This window comes from Schistocerca piceifrons, unplaced genomic scaffold, assembly GCF_021461385.2.
Source record: "Schistocerca piceifrons isolate TAMUIC-IGC-003096 unplaced genomic scaffold, iqSchPice1.1 HiC_scaffold_288, whole genome shotgun sequence".
Taxonomy (NCBI): Eukaryota; Metazoa; Arthropoda; class Insecta; order Orthoptera; family Acrididae; genus Schistocerca; species Schistocerca piceifrons.
Genome location: NW_025728502.1, coordinates 125,001 through 130,000, shown reverse-complemented (window position 1 = coordinate 130,000; position 5,000 = coordinate 125,001). Strand labels below are relative to the sequence as shown.

General features: G+C 53.1%; 1 non-coding gene across 1 annotated transcript in view; it reads right to left on the bottom strand.

The window, feature by feature from the left end:
* Nucleotides 1-1,638, bottom strand: part of LOC124744341 — a 1,909-nt gene extending 271 nt beyond the window's left edge. Inside the window, exon 1 of the ribosomal RNA XR_007010700.1 lies at nucleotides 1-1,638. This exon is cut by the window's left edge and continues 271 nt beyond it. This is a non-coding gene — a ribosomal RNA (small subunit ribosomal RNA).
* Between the last annotated feature and the right edge of the window lie 3,362 nt (nucleotides 1,639-5,000).

The window sequence follows — 5,000 nt, the reverse complement described above, 5'->3', positions numbered from 1 at the left end:
AAGGAGGTTCAGCGGGTTACCCCGACCTTTCGGCCTAGGAAGACACGCTGATTCCTTCAGTGTAGCGCGCGTGCGGCCCAGAACATCTAAGGGCATCACAGACCTGTTATTGCTCAATCTCGTGCGGCTAGAAGCCGCCTGTCCCTCTAAGAAGAAAAGTAATCGCTGACAGCACGAAGGATGTCACGCGACTAGTTAGCAGGCTAGAGTCTCGTTCGTTATCGGAATTAACCAGACAAATCGCTCCACCAACTAAGAACGGCCATGCACCACCACCCACCGAATCAAGAAAGAGCTATCAATCTGTCAATCCTTCCGGTGTCCGGGCCTGGTGAGGTTTCCCGTGTTGAGTCAAATTAAGCCGCAGGCTCCACTCCTGGTGGTGCCCTTCCGTCAATTCCTTTAAGTTTCAGCTTTGCAACCATACTTCCCCCGGAACCCAAAAGCTTTGGTTTCCCGGAGGCTGCCCGCCGAGTCATCGGAGGAACTGCGGCGGATCGCTGGCTGGCATCGTTTATGGTTAGAACTAGGGCGGTATCTGATCGCCTTCGAACCTCTAACTTTCGTTCTTGATTAATGAAAACATACTTGGCAAATGCTTTCGCTTCTGTTCGTCTTGCGACGATCCAAGAATTTCACCTCTAACGTCGCAATACGAATGCCCCCGCCTGTCCCTATTAATCATTACCTCGGGTTCCGAAAACCAACAAAATAGAACCGAGGTCCTATTCCATTATTCCATGCACACAGTATTCAGGCGGGCTTGCCTGCTTTAAGCACTCTAATTTGTTCAAAGTAAACGTGCCGGCCCACCGAGACACTCAATAAAGAGCACCCTGGTAGGATTTCAACGGGGTCCGCCTCGGGACGCACGAGCACGCACGAGGCGGTCGCACGCCTTCGGCTCGCCCCACCGGCAGGACGTCCCACGATACATGCCAGTTAAACACCGACGGGCGGTGAACCAACAGCGTGGGACACAAATCCAACTACGAGCTTTTTAACCGCAACAACTTTAATATACGCTATTGGAGCTGGAATTACCGCGGCTGCTGGCACCAGACTTGCCCTCCAATAGATACTCGTTAAAGGATTTAAAGTGTACTCATTCCGATTACGGGGCCTCGGATGAGTCCCGTATCGTTATTTTTCGTCACTACCTCCCCGTGCCGGGAGTGGGTAATTTGCGCGCCTGCTGCCTTCCTTGGATGTGGTAGCCGTTTCTCAGGCTCCCTCTCCGGAATCGAACCCTGATTCCCCGTTACCCGTTACAACCATGGTAGGCGCAGAACCTACCATCGACAGTTGATAAGGCAGACATTTGAAAGATGCGTCGCCGGTACGAGGACCGTGCGATCAGCCCAAAGTTATTCAGAGTCACCAAGGCAAACGGACCGGACGAGCCGACCGATTGGTTTTGATCTAATAAAAGCGTCCCTTCCATCTCTGGTCGGGACTCTGTTTGCATGTATTAGCTCTAGAATTACCACAGTTATCCAAGTAACGTGGGTACGATCTAAGGAACCATAACTGATTTAATGAGCCATTCGCGGTTTCACCTTAATGCGGCTTGTACTGAGACATGCATGGCTTAATCTTTGAGACAAGCATATGACTACTGGCAGGATCAACCAGGGAGCTGCGTCAACTAGAGCTGAGCAGCCGGCCGCCCGGGAGTGTGTCCCGGGGGCCCGCGCGAACACGCAAGCGTCCGCTCAATCATTCTGCAAACAGGAGGAGGCTGAGCTCCCCTGCACAATACACCTCGAAACCCTCTCAGGTCCCGGCGGCGCGCAGCGCCGTCCCAAGTACTTGGTCGGGTTCGAGAGAGGCGCAATCGCCCGGAGTTAGGCGAGTAGACGCTTTCGGTGCGACCACCCGTGCTCCCAACTGAGCTTGCCGCTGCCGACAGAGGCCCGGGAGCGTGCTGTCGTGGCATTGCCGGCGGGAGACAACACGCGCCACCTACGGTGACCGGCAGCTCCAACGCCAGCGCCACAGAAGGACAAAAGCCCCACTTGGGTGCCGAAGCGAACTCTCCCAGCACAGCGCACGCGCCAACACATCCGCACAGCTGCGATACAAACCACCAGCGAGAACCGCTGGGGCGACCGAGCAGCAGACGGCGTCGCGGCGCCGAGCGCCGGGCGGCGGCGCATCCTCAACGCACACAGTCCTCAATCGGACCAGCACACTGAAGATGTCCACCGCGCTTCGCACCGGGCCCGCGAGGACCTACTTTGGCCGCACGGCGCCGCGCGCAGGGTGCGCCGGCGCGCAGCTGCGACGCCTGCCGCGTCCGTCGGCCGGCGCGCCTGCCACTGGCCGCCCCCACCAGCCGGCTGTAGCGCGTGCGCCCACGCACCGCGCGGCCAGCACGCCGGGAGGCGCCCCCTCACCGGCCGGGGACGGTCCCACCCAGCCACCGCCGCGTATCGCTTCACACCCAGATGCCGTTCAGTTTCGTCGGCATGGTGGGTATCGCTGGAACAACCGGTTCGTACCTCAACCTATCGTCGCCATCACCGATTCACCCCTAGCGAGAACAACCGCACCACAACAGGTTACCATTTGTTCATTTGCGTAACTTCACCAGAAAACGCAGGCGTCCATCGCCATTTGCAACTTCAACGATTATTGCATGCCTGTGTCAGGTGTCACGCCACACTACGTCTGCCCACATACACGCAACAAAATGTGCACGCCTAGACAATACGTGGAAGGTGGCCCCCGTACGTATGCGATGTCCATTGCTCGAACGACTGTCAACCGGCCTCTGTAGCATGTCGCAGATATGGAACGCGGTGCACCATGCCATCACGGTGTGTGAGGAGAGACGACTAGGTCCGAATACATCAACAGACAGCTCATGCTGATCGCCATCCACGGCGTCCGTTCCTCCCACACGTCTCTATGGCGTACCACACTGCAATCCAGCTCTCATAGGGAGACGACACGTAGCTGCGTGCACAATATTTGCACTGTATGGTCCGCCGTTTTTGGGCGCAGTCGTTGTACGGTCACACATGTGCCACGATGTATCATTCGGTACATAAGGACGAATGTGCAGTACAGATTGTGGTTTACGCGTACGACATTAGCGGACGGTTGACACAGGCCGCACCACAACGTAGCCTGAGTACGTCGCATGCGAAGGGCATTGAACATGCAAACTTCTCACCAACCAGCTTGCGAAGGCAGGGGGGCAAGGTGGGGACGTGGGGAGGGGCGGCATGTACGTCCTGCTGCCATCCACATTACAGTGTACAGCAGGAGCATGTGGAAAGTCAGCAAGACTTGCAAGGTGTTTAACATGAAGCGATACACAGGGGAGCGGGCAGTGCGAGTAGCGAACTATATTGCGAGGGTTGCGGGTGGGCAACACTACACTAATTGAACGAGTCGTATAACAATTACAGAGCAGGTTTAGGCGACAACATGGGTTACGTTAGGGGACAACGTGGGTTACGTTAGGGGACAACGTGGGTTACTTTAGGGGACAACGTGGGTTAGGTTAAGGCACAACGTGGGTTAGGTTAAGGCACAACGTGGGTTAGGTTAAGGCACAACGTGGGTTAGGTTAAGGCACAACGTGGGTTAGGTTAAGGCACAACGTGGGTTAGGTTAAGGCACAACGTGGGTTAGGTTAAGGCACAACATGGGTTAGGTTAAGGCACAACATGGGTTAGGTTAAGGCACAACATGGGTTAGGTTAAGGCACAACATGGGTTAGGTTAAGGCACAACGTGGGTTAGGTTAAGGCACAACGTGGGTTAGGTTAAGGCACAACGTGGGTTAGGTTAAGGCACAACATGGGTTAGGTTAAGGCACAACATGGGTTAGGTTAAGGCACAACATGGGTTAGGTTAAGGCACAACATGGGTTAGGTTAAGGCACAACATGGGTTAGGTTAAGGCACAACATGGGTTAGGTTAAGGCACAACATGGGTTAGGTTAAGGCACAACATGGGTTAGGTTAAGGCACAACGTGGGTTAGGTTAAGGCACAACGTGGGTTAGGTTAAGGCACAACGTGGGTTAGGTTAAGGCACAACATGGGTTAGGTTAAGGCACAACATGGGTTAGGTTAAGGCACAACATGGGTTAGGTTAAGGCACAACATGGGTTAGGTTAAGGCACAACATGGGTTAGGTTAAGGTACAACATGGGTTAGGTTAAGGTACAACATGGGTTAGGTTAAGGTACAACATGGGTTAGGTTAAGGTACAACATGGGTTAGGTTAAGGTACAACATGGGTTAGGTTAAGGTACAACATGGGTTAGGTTAAGGTACAACATGGGTTAGGTTAAGGTACAACATGGGTTAGGTTAAGGTACAACATGGGTTAGGTTAAGGTACAACATGGGTTAGGTTAAGGTACAACATAGGTTAGGTTAAGGTACAACATAGGTTAGGTTAAGGTACAACATAGGTTAGGTTAAGGTACAACATAGGTTAGGTTAAGGTACAACATAGGTTAGGTTAAGGTACAACATAGGTTAGGTTAAGGTACAACATAGGTTAGGTTAAGGTACAACATAGGTTAGGTTAAGGTACAACATAGGTTAGGTTAAGGTACAACATAGGTTAGGTTAGGTTAGGTTAGGTTACACGTTGTTGTAAGGAAAGGTGTAGGGGGGGGGGGCGGGGGCGGCAGGTTCGTTGATAGTGATTATAGTAAGTGAATGCTTGTGACATGATCAGATTTGTCACGTCAGGATGCACCTTTGGCTTATTAGAGGCGGCGCTCCAATTCTATGCTTGTGTGAGACCTGTGTCTTTGACTCATGTCATTGTTTGTGCGCTGTGACAGGAGGTACTATTGTGATGTTGGGTGCACCGTTGTATAGGACATGTGTGGGTGTTGGTGCCTGGTCTGCGCAATGGTGGATGTCGAAAGGCTGGGATATTGTATTTTCCGCATGGACCTCCTGGTCTGGTTGTGATAGTGTGGATTGTGTAATGTGGCGGAGAAGATGCACTGGATGTTGTTCCATGCT